The following is a 16,777-nucleotide window of genomic DNA, read 5'->3' as shown; positions in this document are numbered from 1 at the left end:
ACGGAAGTATAAAAAAGTTACAAGTGTCATAAGATGGCGACTTTTAGAAAAAAAAAAAAAAATTAACCCCTTCCTGCCGATGGCATTTTTTGATTTTCGTTTTTGACTCCCCTCCTTCTAAACCCCATAACTTTTTTATTTCTCCGCTCCCAGAGTCATATGAGGTCTTAATTTTTCCTGGGACAAATTTTTCTTCATGATGCCGCCATTAGTTACCGCCGTGCTCCTCAACAATAAACTAGACTGGGCTGATCACCTGGAGGCGCTGCACAAAAAGGGCCACAGCAGACTCTACCTGCTCAGGAGGCTGAGGGCTGGGGGTCCAGGGGCACTTCTTAGGGCCGGGGGTCCAGGGGCCACTTCTTAGGGCCTTCGGAGTCCGGGGGACACTTCTTAGGGCCTTCTTCAACTCTGTGGTTGCCTCAGCCATCTTTTTCGGTGTGGCCTGCTGGGGGCGCTGTATATCAACCAGGGACAGAAATAGACTTGACAGGCTGATCAGGAGGGCCAGCTCTGTCCTGGGGAGCCCCTTGGATCCAGTACAGGTGGTGGGTGACAGAAGGACACTGTCTGTGGTGACCTCCATGCGGGAGAACAAATCCCACCCCATCTATGGGACCCTGATGGGACTTGGCGCAGTGTAAGTGACCGTCTGCTTCACCCCAAGTGTGAGAAGGAGCGCTATCGCAGGTCCTTCCTTCCAACCGCGACCAGGCTGTATAATCTACATCAGACCAAGCGCAGACACTCCGTACACAGGACTAATGATTATGAGGATGACCATGAGGTCTTCCTCTTTCTCTTCTGTTTTTCCTTAGCTGCCATGGCCTCCTAGTATATCTTCTCTTCTCAGCTTATCTGTGTCTACGTCTGTAATATATTACTCTGTATTATCCTGTATCTGTATTACTATGCTGCTGTAACACGCTGAAATTTCCCCAAGGTGGGACTATTAAAGGATTATCTTATCTTATATAATGTCCTGGGAAGCTGGAAAAAAATTCAGAATGGGGTGGATTTGAAGAAAAAATGCATTTCTGCGACTTTCTTACGGGCTTTGGTTTTACAGCGTTCACTGTGCAGCCAAAATGACCTGTCCCCTGTATTCTGTGTTTTATTACAATTCCGGGGATACCAAATTTCTATGGTTTTATTTACATTTTGACCCCTTAAAAAAAATCCAAAACTGTGTTAAAAAATTTTTTTTCTAAAAGTCGCCATATTCCGACGGCCGTAACTTTTTTATACGTGCGTGTATGGGGATGTATAGGGCGTCTTTTTTTGCGGGAACGGGTGTACTTTGTAGTTCTACCATTTTTGGGAAATGTTATTGCTTTGATCACATTTTATTCAAATTTTTATCAGAATCAAAACAGTGAAAAAACGGCGGTTTGGCACTTTTGACTATTTTTCCCGCTACGGCGTTTACCGAACAGGAACAATTTTTTTTATAGATTTGTAGAGCGGGCGATTTTGGACGTGGGGATACCTAACATGTATGTGTTTCACAGTTTTTAACTACTTTTATATGTGTTCTAGGGAAAGGGGGGTGATTTGAACTTTTAATACTTTTTATATTTTTTTATATTTTTTTTTACTTTTTTTTTAAAAAAAAAATTTTTTTGCATTTATTAGACCCCCTAGGGGTGTTAAACCCCAGGGGGTCTGATCACTAATGCAATGCATTACAATGCTAATGTATTGCAAAAGAGAGAATTTGCAGACAAGCCTGGGAGCCTTGTACAGGCTGCCAGCTGTCATGGCAACATGACGTCGGCCCTGGAGCATGCTCCAGGAGACAGTGATCCCAGGCAAAATGGCGGCGCCCATGCGCTGCCGGGAAAATGGCGCCTCCGGTGCCTTTGACCGCGGCTCCAGAGGGGTAAATGCCTCCGATCGGTCCAGGGACCGATCTGAGGCATTAGAGCCAGTTGTCTACTGCTTAAAGCAGTAGACACCCGGCGGCTATGGCGGCCGCCCGGCTCCTGGGTGGTCGCCATAGTTACAGACCCGACATGCGCCGTACTATTACGGCACATGTCAGGAAGGGGTTAACACAGTTTTGGAATTTTTTTAAGGGGTTAAAATGTAAATAAAACCAAAGAAAGTGTTCTCTGAGAGCTTTTTTGCTAGGGCAGAGAGGGAAACCCTTCTATCTTAGGCTGCGTTCACACTTCGGATACGCTGACTGATTCTGAACGTTAAAACACATTCAGAATCAGCGGTGTATAAAGAAGATCTCATTCATTTCTATGGGAGCCGGCATACGAGCGCTACTAAACACTTCCCATTCACTTCAATGGGAGCGCTCGTAGTGAAAAAAGCAGCCCATTCATTTCTATGGGGAGCGCTCGTATCCCCGCTCCCATAGAAATGAATGGAACTGCTTTATACGCCGCTGATTCTGAACGTGTTTGATGTTCAGAATAAGCTGCCGTATACTCAGTGTGAATGAGCCTTTAGTATGTTTTTTTTGTTTCCGACCTAGTTTCATCTCTGAGACTCCATCCATGTGTGGGTCAGATTTACTGCCCTGAGCACTATACAGGGAGACGGACTTTTGTTGATTCAAACCCAAAAAATTAAAATGTTATTCCTTTATGTTTGAAGCCTGAAATGTGGCAAAAGGTTGAAAAGTTCAAGGGGGCGAATACTGTCACAAGGCGCTGTATATATAGAGTAGGGCGCTGTATACATTATATATAGAGAGTAGGGGGCGAATACTGTCACAAGGCGCTGTATATATAGAGTAGGGGGCTGTATACATTATATATAGAGAGTAGGGGGTGAATACTATCACAAGGCGCTGTATATATAGAGTAGGGGGCTGTATACATTATATATAGAGAGTAGGGGGTGAATACTATCACAAGGCGCTGTATATATAGAGTAAGGGGCTGTATACATTATATATAGAGAGTAGGGGGTGAATACTATCACAAGGCGCTGTATATATAGAGTAGGGCGCTGTATACATTATATATAGAGAGTAGGGGGCGAATACTATCACAAGGCGCTGTATATATAGAGTAGGGGGCTGTATACATTATATATAGAGAGTAGGGGGCGAATACTATCACAAGGCGCTGTATATATAGAGTAGGGCGCTGTATACATTATATATAGAGAGTAGGGGGCGAATACTATCACAAGGCGCTGTATATATAGAGTAGGGGGCTGTATACATTATAAATATAGGGGCTGAATACTATCACAAGGCGCTGTATATATAGAGTAGGGCGCTGTATACATTATATATAGAGAGTAGGGGGTGAATACTATCACAAGGCGCTGTATATATAGAGTAGGGCGCTGTATACATTATATATAGAGAGTAGGGGGCGAATACTATCACAAGGCGCTGTATATATAGAGTAAGGGGCTGTATACATTATATATAGAGAGTAGGGGGCGAATACTATCACAAGGCGCTGTATATATAGAGTAAGGGGCTGTATACATTATATATAGAGAGTAGGGGGCGAATACTATCACAAGGCGCTGTATATATAGAGTAAGGGGCTGTATACATTATATATAGAGAGTAGGGGGTGAATACTATCACAAGGCGCTGTATATATAGAGTAGGGCGCTGTATACATTATATATAGAGAGTAGGGGGCGAATACTATCACAAGGCGCTGTATATATAGAGTAAGGGGCTGTATACATTATATATAGAGAGTAGGGGGCGAATACTATCACAAGGCGCTGTATATATAGAGTAGGGCGCTGTATACATTATATATAGAGAGTAGGGGGTGAATACTATCACAAGGCGCTGTATATATAGAGTAGGGCGCTGTATACATTATATATAGAGAGTAGGGGGTGAATACTATCACAAGGCGCTGTATATATAGAGTAGGGCGCTGTATACATTATATATAGAGAGTAGGGGGTGAATACTATCACAAGGCGCTGTATATATAGAGTAGGGGGCTGTATACATTATATATAGAGAGTAGGGGGTGAATACTATCACAAGGCGCTGTATATATAGAGTAAGGGGCTGTATACATTATATATAGAGAGTAGGGGGTGAATACTATCACAAGGCGCTGTATATATAGAGTAGGGCGCTGTATACATTATATATAGAGAGTAGGGGGCGAATACTATCACAAGGCGCTGTATATATAGAGTAGGGGGCTGTATACATTATATATAGAGAGTAGGGGGCGAATACTATCACAAGGCGCTGTATATATAGAGTAGGGCGCTGTATACATTATATATAGAGAGTAGGGGGCGAATACTATCACAAGGCGCTGTATATATAGAGTAGGGGGCTGTATACATTATATATAGAGAGTAGGGGGTGAATACTATCACAAGGCGCTGTATATATAGAGTAGGGCGCTGTATACATTATATATAGAGAGTAGGGGGTGAATACTATCACAAGGCGCTGTATATATAGAGTAGGGCGCTGTATACATTATATATAGAGAGTAGGGGGCGAATACTATCACAAGGCGCTGTATATATAGAGTAAGGGGCTGTATACATTATATATAGAGAGTAGGGGGCGAATACTATCACAAGGCGCTGTATATATAGAGTAAGGGGCTGTATACATTATATATAGAGAGTAGGGGGTGAATACTATCACAAGGCGCTGTATATATAGAGTAGGGCGCTGTATACATTATATATAGAGAGTAGGGGGCGAATACTATCACAAGGCGCTGTATATATAGAGTAAGGGGCTGTATACATTATATATAGAGAGTAGGGGGCGAATACTATCACAAGGCGCTGTATATATAGAGTAAGGGGCTGTATACATTATATATAGAGAGTAGGGGGCGAATACTATCACAAGGCGCTGTATATATAGAGTAAGGGGCTGTATACATTATATATAGAGAGTAGGGGGTGAATACTATCACAAGGCGCTGTATATACAGTGTTGGCCAAAAGTATTGGCCCCCCCTGCAATCAGATAATCCTCGGTGTTCCCAGATAATGATTACAAGCACAAACTCTTTGGTAATTTCTTCATTTATTTTGTTTGCAATGAAAAAACACAAAAGAGAATGAAAAAAAGTCACATCATTAATCATTTTACACAAAACTCCAGAACTGGTGCGGACAGAAGTATTGGCGCCCTCAGCCTAATACTTGGTCGCACAACCTTTAGACACAATAACTGCGCACAACCGTTTCCGCTAACCAGCAATGAGTTTCTTACAAGGCTCTGCTGGAATCTTAGACCCTTCTTCTTTGGCAAACTGCTCGCGGTCCCCCCTGAGATGTGAAGGGGGCCTTCTCCAAACTGCCCCCAAGAGATCTCTCCCCCTCCCCCACAGGTGTTCTATGGGATTCAGGGCTGGACTCATTGCTGCCACTTTACAAGTCTCCAGGGCTTTCTCTCACCACCATTTTCTAGTGCTGACCTGAAGTGTGTTTTGGGTCCTTGTCCTGCTGGAAGAGCCCTGACCTCTGAGGGAGACCCAGCTTTCTCACACTGGGCCCTACATGATGCTGCACAATGTGTTGGCCGTCTTCAGACTTCATAATGCCATGCACACTGTCAAGCAGTCCAGTGCCAGAGGCAGCAAAGCAACCCCAAACCATCAGGGACCTCCGCCATGTCTGACTGTAGGGGGCGTCTTCTTCTCTTTTTTCCTGTAATCTCTATGTTGAGGCCTTCTCCTACTTTTGTCTCCTCTGACCAGAGAACATTCTTCCAGAACGGTTTTGGCTTTCTCAGGTAAGTTTTGACAAACTCCAGCCTGGCTTCTGTCTGTGGGTAAGAAGTGGGGTCTTCCTGGGTCTCCTACCATACAGTCCCTTCTCATTCAGACGCTGACGCTGGATAGTACGGGGTGACACTGTTGTACCCTCGGACTGCAGGGCAGCTTGGACTTGTTTGGATGTTAGTCGAGGTTCTTTATCCGCCATCTGCACAATCTTGCGGTGAAATCTCTGGTCAATGTTTCTTTTGCGTCCACATCTAGGGAGGTTAGCCACAGGGCCATGGGCTTTACACTTCTTACTGACACTGCACACGGTAGACACAGGAACATTCAGGGCTTTGGAGATGGACTTGTAGCCTTGAGATTGCTCAGGCTTCCTCACCATTTTGCTTCTCAAGTCCTCAGACAGTTCTTTGGTCTTCTTTCTTTTCTCCATGCTCAATTTCTTTAAGCTTTTGCAGTTGTCAGTAATTTTTGTGGGCTCTGTAGTCTATTGTTGGAGAATTATTGGCGAGGCTTTCTGTGTATAGTTCTGTATATAGTCACGTATGCTTAGTCCTGTATATAGCTTAGTCCTGTATATAACTTAGCCATGTATATAGCTTAGTCATGTACTGTATATAGCTTGGTCATGTATATAGCTTTGTCCTATATATAGCTTAGTCCTGTATATAACTTAGTCATGTATATAGCTTAGTCCTGTATATAGCTTAGTCCTGTATATAGCTTAGTCCTGTATATAGCTTAGTCCTGTATATAGCTTAGTCCTGTATATAGCTTAGTCCTGTATATAGCTTAGTCCTGTATATAGCTTAGTCCTGTATATAGCTTAGTCCTGTATATAGCTTTGTCCTGTATATAGCTTAGTCATGTGTATAGCTTAGTCATGTACTGTATATAGCTTAGTCATGTATATAGCTTAGTCATGTATATAGCTTAGTCCTGTATATAGCTTAGTCCTGTATATAGCTTAGTCATGTGTATAGCTTAGTCATGTACTGTATATAGCTTAGTCCTGTATATAGCTTAGTCCTGTATATAGCTTAGTCCTGTATATAGCTTAGTCATGTATATAGCTTGGTCATGTATATAGCTTAATCCTGTATATACAGTAGCTTGGTCATGTATATAGCTCATTCAGTCGCCATTGGTAGTTACAGTCGAGGCCTCGGTGTTGTGGACAAGCCATGACGGATAACGCAGAGTTTCTGCCATTGAATCTCCTATTCAGACACAGATTAGGATGAATCGTTCAGTAATCCGTTAAAGAATGCGTGAATTAGATTAGCCAAGGACTCTCCTTTAAGACGTATCTTTATTCCGCCACCTTCTTCGCCGCGCGACTCTCTCATCTGTTTCTTGTAATTACCGGCCATGCATATTACATTCTGTAAAGTAATGGTGTTGAATTTTATCTACAAAGCTGCCTAATTTCTGTAACATCAAACGCCCGGGCTGTAATAATATAGGAGAGTATATCACAGAGAATAGCAATGAAGACGAATTTCAGGGCTCTTTGTTCTTCGGTGCAGCCTGTTCTCTGAGAGACGGAAACTCGAGCACAAATGATCTATCGCTGTTTGAAAGATTAAAAATTGTGTCAAGCAAAATACTCCATAATAGAATACTGACAAGTCATTCAGAGGCCGCATGGGAAAAGAGTGTCGGCGAAGTGTATGGCCTCTCCTGTAATGAGAAGCAACTGTGCTAAATACCCCTCTGTATGCACTGAGATGTGCGGAAATCTCCGGACTGTGCACCTGGATGTGCGGAAATCTCCGGACTGTGCACCTGGATGTGCGGAAATCTCCGGACTGTGCACCTGGATGTGCGGAAATCTCCGGACTGTGCACCCGGATGTGCGGAAATCTCCGGACTGTGCACCTGGATGTGCGGAAATCTCCGGACTGTGCACCTGGATGTGCGGAAATCTCTGGACTGTGCACCCGGATGTGCGGAAATCTCTGGACTGTGCACCCGGATGTGCGGAAATCTCCGGACTGTGCACCCGGATGTGCGGAAATCTCCGGACTGTGCACCTGGATGTGCGGAAATCTCCGGACTGTGCACCTGGATGTGCGGAAATCTCCGGACTGTGCACCTGGATGTGCGGAAATCTCCGGACTGTGCACCCGGATGTGCGGAAATCTCCGGACTGTGCACCTGGATGTGCGGAAATCTCCGGACTGTGCACCTGGATGTGCGGAAATCTCTGGACTGTGCACCCGGATGTGCGGAAATCTCTGGACTGTGCACCCGGATGTGCGGAAATCTCCGGACTGTGCACCCGGATGTGCGGAAATCTCCGGACTGTGCACCTGGATGTGCGGAAATCTCCGGACTGTGCACCTGGATGTGCGGAAATCTCCGGACTGTGCACCTGGATGTGCGGAAATCTCCGGACTGTGCACCCGGATGTGCGGAAATCTCCGGACTGTGCACCTGGATGTGCGGAAATCTCCGGACTGTGCACCTGGATGTGCGGAAATCTCCGGACTGTGCAGGTGCTTTGCTATTAGGACGCTGCTTTACAGATCCGTGACACAGCCCCATGTCTTATTGGTTTGGCTTACTTGTATAGCGCCATGTTGTTCTGTAGTGCTGGACAGACATTGTCCCATATAGGGCTCTCATTCTACATTCCCTATCAGGATGTCTTTGGACTGTGGGAGGAAACCGCTGTGTCCATAGAAAACCCAGCAAACACGGGGAGTAAATACAATCTCCTTGCAGAGGTTGTACTTGGCAGGATTTGAACCCAGGACTCCAAAGCTACAGAGCGAACCACTGAGCCTGGTTCACATATGTGTCAGAGAGAAAAGTTCAGCATGGAGGATTGTTCTGTACGCTGGTTTCAGTATAACCAATGGACGCCCGCGGACCCCATTATAGTACACAGGTATCAGGTGGATCAGTCAGTACACAGGTATCAGGTGGATCAGTCAGTATACAGGTATCAGGTGGATCAGTCAGTACACAGGTATCAGGTGGATCAGTCAGTACACAGGTATCAGGTGGATCAGTCAGTATACAGGTATCAGGTGGATCAGTCAGTATACAGGTATCAGGTAGATCAGTCAGTATACAGGTATCAGGTGGATCAGTCAGTACACAGGTATCAGGTGGATCAGTCAGTACACAGGTATCAGGTGGATCAGTCAGTATACAGGTATCAGGTGGATCAGTCAGTACACAGGTATCAGGTGGATCAGTCAGTACACAGGTATCAGGTGGATCAGTCAGTACACAGGTATCAGGTGGATCAGTCAGTACACAGGTATCAGGTGGATAAGTCAGTATACAGGTATCAGGTGGATCAGTCAGTATACAGGTATCAGGTGGATCAGTCAGTACACGGGTATCAGGTGGATCAGTCAGTACACAGGTATCAGGTGGGTCAGACAGTACACAGGTATCAGGTGGATCAGTCAGTATACAGGTATCAGGTGGATCAGTCAGTACACAGGTATCAGGTGGATCAGTCAGTACACAGGTATCAGGTGGATCAGTCAGTACACAGGTATCAGGTGGATCAGTCAGTACACAGGTATCAGGTGGATCAGTCAGTACACAGGTATCAGGTGGATCAGTCAGTACACAGGTATCAGGTGGATAAGTCAGTATACAGGTATCAGGTGGATCAGTCAGTATACAGGTATCAGGTGGATCAGTCAGTACACGGGTATCAGGTGGATCAGTCAGTACACGGGTATCAGGTAGGTCAGTCAGTACAGAGGTATCAGGTGGATAAGTCAGTACACAGGTATCAGGTGGATAAGTCAGTACAGAGGTATCAGGTGGATAAGTCAGTACACAGGTATCAGGTGGATAAGTCAGTATACAGGTATCAGGTGGATCAGTCAGTACACAGGTATCAGGTGGATCAGTCAGTACACAGGTATCAGGTGGATCAGTCAGTACACAGGTATCAGGTGGATCAGTCAGTATACAGGTATCAGGTGGATCAGTCAGTATACAGGTATCAGGTAGATCAGTCAGTATACAGGTATCAGGTAGATCAGTCAGTATACAGGTATCAGGTGGATCAGTCAGTACACAGGTATCAGGTAGGTCAGTCAGTACAGAGGTATCAGGTGGATAAGTCAGTACAGAGGTATCAGGTGGATCAGTCAGTACACAGGTATCAGGTGGATCAGTCAGTATACAGGTATCAGGTGGATCAGTCAGTACACAGGTATCAGGTAGGTCAGTCAGTACAGAGGTATCAGGTGGATAAGTCAGTACAGAGGTATCAGGTGGATCAGTCAGTATACAGGTATCAGGTGGATCAGTCAGTACACGGGTATCAGGTGGATCAGTCAGTACACAGGTATCAGGTGGATCAGTCAGTATACAGGTATCAGGTGGATCAGTCAGTATACAGGTATCAGGTAGGTCAGTCAGTACACAGGTATCAGGTGGATCAGTCAGTATACAGGTATCAGGTGGATCAGTCAGTACACGGGTATCAGGTGGATCAGTCAGTACACAGGTATCAGGTGGATCAGTCAGTATACAGGTATCAGGTGGATCAGTCAGTATACAGGTATCAGGTAGGTCAGTCAGTACACAGGTATCAGGTGGATCAGTCAGTATACAGGTATCAGGTGGATCAGTCAGTACACGGGTATCAGGTGGATCAGTCAGTACACAGGTATCAGGTGGATCAGTCAGTATACAGGTATCAGGTGGATCAGTCAGTATACAGGTATCAGGTAGGTCAGTCAGTACACAGGTATCAGGTGGATCAGTCAGTATACAGGTATCAGGTAGGTCAGTCAGTACACAGGTATCAGGTGGATCAGTCAGTATACAGGTATCAGGTGGATCAGTCAGTATACAGGTATCAGGTGGATCAGTCAGTATACAGGTATCAGGTGGATCAGTCAGTATACAGGTATCAGGTGGATCAGTCAGTATACAGGTATCAGGTGGATCAGTCAGTATACAGGTATCAGGTAGGTCAGTCAGTACACAGGTATCAGGTGGATCAGTCAGTATACAGGTATCAGGTGGATCAGTCAGTATACAGGTATCAGGTGGATCAGTCAGTACACAGGTATCAGGTGGATCAGTCAGTATACAGGTATCAGGTGGATCAGTCAGTATACAGGTATCAGGTGGATCAGTCAGTATACAGGTATCAGGTGGATCAGTCAGTATACAGGTATCAGGTGGATCAGTCAGTATACAGGTATCAGGTGGATCAGTCAGTATACAGGTATCAGGTAGGTCAGTCAGTACACAGGTATCAGGTGGATCAGTCAGTATACAGGTATCAGGTGGATCAGTCAGTATACAGGTATCAGGTGGATCAGTCAGTACACAGGTATCAGGTAGATCAGTCAGTATACAGGTATCAGGTGGATCAGTCAGTATACAGGTATCAGGTAGATCAGTCAGTATACAGGTATCAGGTGGATCAGTCAGTATACAGGTATCAGGTGGATCAGTCAGTATACAGGTATCAGGTGGATCAGTCAGTATACAGGTATCAGGTAGATCAGTCAGTATACAGGTATCAGGTGGATCAGTCAGTATACAGGTATCAGGTAGGTCAGTCAGTATACAGGTATCAGGTGGATCAGTCAGTATACAGGTATCAGGTGGATCAGTCAGTATACAGGTATCAGGTGGATCAGTCAGTATACAGGTATCAGGTGGATCAGTCAGTATACAGGTATCAGGTGGATCAGTCAGTATACAGGTATCAGGTGGATCAGTCAGTATACAGGTATCAGGTGGATCAGTCAGTATACAGGTATCAGGTAGGTCAGTCAGTACACAGGTATCAGGTGGATCAGTCAGTATACAGGTATCAGGTGGATCAGTCAGTATACAGGTATCAGGTGGATCAGTCAGTACACAGGTATCAGGTGGATCAGTCAGTATACAGGTATCAGGTAGATCAGTCAGTATACAGGTATCAGGTGGATCAGTCAGTATACAGGTATCAGGTGGATCAGTCAGTATACAGGTATCAGGTGGATCAGTCAGTATACAGGTATCAGGTAGATCAGTCAGTACACAGGTATCAGGTGGATCAGTCAGTATACAGGTATCAGGTGGATCAGTCAGTATACAGGTATCAGGTGGATCAGTCAGTATACAGGTATCAGGTAGATCAGTCAGTATACAGGTATCAGGTGGATCAGTCAGTATACAGGTATCAGGTAGATCAGTCAGTATACAGGTATCAGGTGGATCAGTCAGTATACAGGTATCAGGTAGATCAGTCAGTATACAGGTATCAGGTGGATCAGTCAGTACACAGGTATCAGGTAGATCAGTCAGTATACAGGTATCAGGTGGATCAGTCAGTACACAGGTATCAGGTGGATCAGTCAGTATACAGGTATCAGGTGGATCAGTCAGTACACAGGTATCAGGTGGATCAGTCAGTATACAGGTATCAGGTGGATCAGTCAGTACACAGGTATCAGGTGGATCAGTCAGTATACAGGTATCAGGTGGATCAGTCAGTATACAGGTATCAGGTAGATCAGTCAGTATACAGGTATCAGGTGGATCAGTCAGTATACAGGTATCAGGTAGATCAGTCAGTATACAGGTATCAGGTGGATCAGGTATACCTATCCTAAGATTCGGTCATCAGTCCTATAAATCCCGGCAAGAACTCTTTAAGCCTTCGTCATCCCTCAGTGTCTACGTATTTAGTGTAAATGGGCCTGAAGGTGCTGAGGACGGGATTCCTCTTTGCGCAATGCTCTGCAGACCTCACTGAAGGTTCATTTTTTAGGAGCAGTTTAACAATTGCTGTTCCTCCTTTGCATACTCTAGGCTTTAAATGAGGAAAAGAAACCTTATAACGCCATCAAAGCCAATGGCCTGTGAATGTTGTTTCAAAGCTGATCATTAGTCGCCGGGATATTGCGCCGCTGAGCCTGTGAAAGATTTTTTCTTTCTGAAGGGGAAGGTGCGACCAAATGCAGCGCTTGGCACGATGAAATATGATGGAAGTGGAAGGCGCATTAATTCCTGCTTGATACATAGAATTAATTACAGGATTAACATCCGCTTGGAGTTTTTGCCAAAGATTTTTTCTCCTTTACCAGGAATAGACCCCGGGCTTTTTTCTTTTCTTTTTTTTTTCTCCTTTTTTTTCCGTTCACTAATGAAATTGCAAATTGAGTTCTGTTCAAATGATGCTTGACTAAAATGAACAATTAAAAATGTATTGGTCTCAATGAGATAGATCAACTGATCATTTTAAGGATTAATTAGTCTCAAGAATCATCTTCATTATGTGGCATCCATGAGACAAAACACTTACCAGCGCCTTGTTTTTCTAATTATCTGTTTTTACATTAAAGTGGAACAAAGCAGAAAAGATTAAAGGACGTAAATCAAACCCCCAGATTGGAATATTCAATTAGCCCTTTAAAGGAATTTTCCACCTTCAGACGACTTTATAGAGAGACGTAATTTGTTTCTCTCTAATGAACTGATTGAGGAATACAGATCCCGGACGCAGTTTATAAAATATTTGCGAATATAACTTTAATTACAGGATAAAATAGACAAAAATGATAGTAGAGACTGTAAAAGATTGGAGGCCCGAAAACAGCCCAACAGTAGTGCGCGGACCTGAGACTGGGGGCTGCGACACTCCTATGTAAGATCTGTAGCTGCTGCTCACGTCCAAGACCGGGGGCCGGAGAGAGTCATTGGTAATGTCAAGTTAGGAACCAAAGGATGTTCTGTGGCAGCCGGAGCGGGGGAGTAAGAAATGCAGCTGACTGTGTGCTCCATAAGCATCAATATATGTGGGGGCCGTTATAATATATGTGGGGTCACTGTGGGAGTTATTATATGTGGAGGAACTGTGGGGGCAATTATATGTGCGGGCCATTATATGCAGAAGCAGTGTGGGGGCAATTACATGTGGGGGCACTTATATGCAAAAGCAGTGGACTGTACATCACATGACCATGGACCGTATATCACATGACCATGGACTGTATATCACATGATCATAGACTGTACATCACATGACCATAGACTGTATATCACATGACCATGGACTGTATATCACATGACCATAGACTGTATATCACATGACCTTGGACTGCCTATCACATGACCATAGACTGTATATCACATGACCATGGACTGTATATCACATGACCTTGGACTGCCTATCACATGACCTGTATATTAGACCTCTATGTCAGAATCCTATCCACTGGATGTAACAGAATGAAGGACAACAATCCGAGTTCTAGAACACTGTGAGCAATTGATACAGAAAGTCTATTGGAATATTGTAGAACTTTCTATTATACAAACAATGACATTTATCTCGGAGTATTGGTGTGACGGTGGACAAGCCCTTTAAGTCTGCCATTTCAGTTCCTCTTCTGGTGTGAGCTGTGCCAGATTTGTGAAGATCCCCCGGCCGCTCGGTGCGCCCCTTGAGCCAGAATGGGATTTTCGGTCTAATGTTCAGCAATGTAGTGACACAAGTGAATATTTCGCAGAGAGATGTCACGGCCCTGACCGCGATTCTCACCCACACTTTGCAAACAGACAGAAGGGCCCTTTCTTGGCTCCAAAAATGTTCCTTTTACACCAGAAAAAGGGCAAGTTCTGTGACTGTCAGTAAGTGAAGGCTGGCGCGGATTTATTAGGCTTACACTTGCTATTAGAATATTATCAGCAACCTGCCAGTAATTGATGGACGCCGCCATATCACTGCTGGGGCCACACTCACGTATCGGCCGCCATATCACTGCTGGGGCCACACTCACGTATCGGCGGCCATATCACTGCTGGGGCCACACTCACGTATCGGCCGCCATATCACTGCTGGGGCCACACTCACATATCGGCCGCCATATCACTGCTGGGGCCACACTCACGTATCGGCTGCCATATCACTGCTGGGGCCACACTCACGTATCGGCCGCCATATCACTGCTGGGGCCACACTCACGTATCGGCCGCCATATCACTGCTGGGGCCACACTCACGTATCGGCGGCCATATCACTGCTGGGGCCACACTCGCGTATCAGCGGCCATATCACTGCTGGGGCCACACTCACGTATCGGCCGCCATATCACTGCTGGGGCCACACTCACGTATCGGCGGCCATATCACTGCTGGGGCCACACTCACGTATCGGCCGCCATATCACTGCTGGGGCCACACTCACATATCGGCCGCCATATCACTGCTGGGGCCACACTCACGTATCGGCCGCCATATCACTGCTGGGGCCACACTCACGTATCGGCCGCCATATCACTGCTGGGGCCACACTCACGTATCGGCCGCCATATCACTGCTGGGGCCACACTCACGTATCGGCGGCCATATCACTGCTGGGGCCACACTCGCGTATCAGCGGCCATATCACTGCTGGGGCCACACTCACGTATCGGCCGCCATATCACTGCTGGGGCCACACTCACGTATCGGCCGCCATATCACTGCTGGGGCCACACTCACGTATCGGCCGCCATATCACTGCTGGGGCCACACTCACGTATCGGCCGCCATATCACTGCTGGGGCCACACTCACGTATCGGCGGCCATATTTTCCTACAGCTGTGGATTACTTTGGAATTTTTCCTGCAGCAAACCCTTCTGGGATTACAGGAGAGATTCAGAGAGGAAATGTATAAAGTCCCGCGTAAGCAGCAGTGACATCACCTATCATTGATCGGGCCGAGTCTTTGGAGTAAATCCAGCAAATCAATAAGAAAATATTCAAGAAAACAACAAAATCCTCGGTGGCCACATTGTAAGTTCTCTCCGGATTCTCTCTGTTATTTTTTGCTATATTGATCCTTGTTTGTGTTTCCAAGGTGTTTAGAGACCTGGAATAAACGTCTGTAATATATTATATTATATTATATTGTATTATATTATATTTATTATATTATATTACCGGGGGGAATACACTGACAATAGCGGCTTTGTATGGTGGGGGGTTTATGGTGCAGACATACAGTAACACTAACAGACTTTTTGCATTTTTTATTCTTTTTATTGCAGTGATTTTATAGATTTCAGCAGTATGAAGCATGGCACGGCTGTATCACGTAATACGGTTCTATTCTATGTAAGGCCCGTGTGTGCCGTCATACAGGCTCTGAGCAAGTAGCTCTGTGGGAATAACTACAGTAACTATATAGGAAAGTATAAGAAATAAGCTAGACAAGACCTGGGAAATCCGTCTCTAGCAGCAGAGATACTGAGATGGATTGCAGGCAGGCAGAGTGGGGGCGGGGCTCTCTTTTTCTGGGTAATCCTTCCATGCACAATAGTATTAACCCTTTCCTGGTTCCAGCTCTAACCCAGTTGGCTCTGTCTGCAGTGACAACTATCCTGTAGGTCCGAGCCATGCAGGCCACGTTGTACTAGTATTATTATTACGGGGACTGTGAGACAATGATCCAGGCTATGAATATCGCTTTGCTTTTTTGTCTCATGGTTGACTCGCGTGATGCAATAGACACAAGTAATAGTGATGACAATACATTGCATAGAGTTGTTCTGCCACTTGCAGGATGTATACTGAGGACACACAGGATAGTTGTGGTGCAGATACAGCCGACATAGTGGAGCGGTGGGAATCCCGTAGGACAACTCTTCCATCCCCTGCCGCTGCAGTCCCCACCAGTAATGATGTCCTGTACACCAGTCATGTGACCATTGTAGCCAATCACTGGCCGCAGCAGCTACATGAACCTTGTTTTACATAAGCACATAGGCTCATACACATAACCATTGCTGCGTCGCCCATTGTGTCGGCCACCCCCCTTATACGTGTCCTGACAATGCGGTGACGCAGTGTCGTATCCTTGAATATCATCATCGGTATAATTTGCAGCCACATTCCTGAAATGTTCCTAACATGACGCTCCATTACAGAGAAGCCCAGTGAAACAACGCTACTGAGTTTTTTTATTTTTTTTTAGATGCCCCTTAATTTCCATATAGCTAAACCAGAAACAAATGGCTATGACTTGTCCTGTCAGAGTGTGGTGCGGGGTTGGGACTGATAATGACCCTGTAATGATAAAGCTGTGCGGGCGCAGCC

Source organism: Leptodactylus fuscus, chromosome 3 (assembly GCF_031893055.1).
Source record: "Leptodactylus fuscus isolate aLepFus1 chromosome 3, aLepFus1.hap2, whole genome shotgun sequence".
Taxonomy (NCBI): domain Eukaryota; kingdom Metazoa; phylum Chordata; class Amphibia; order Anura; family Leptodactylidae; genus Leptodactylus; species Leptodactylus fuscus.
Note: the sequence above shows the minus strand (reverse complement) of the source record.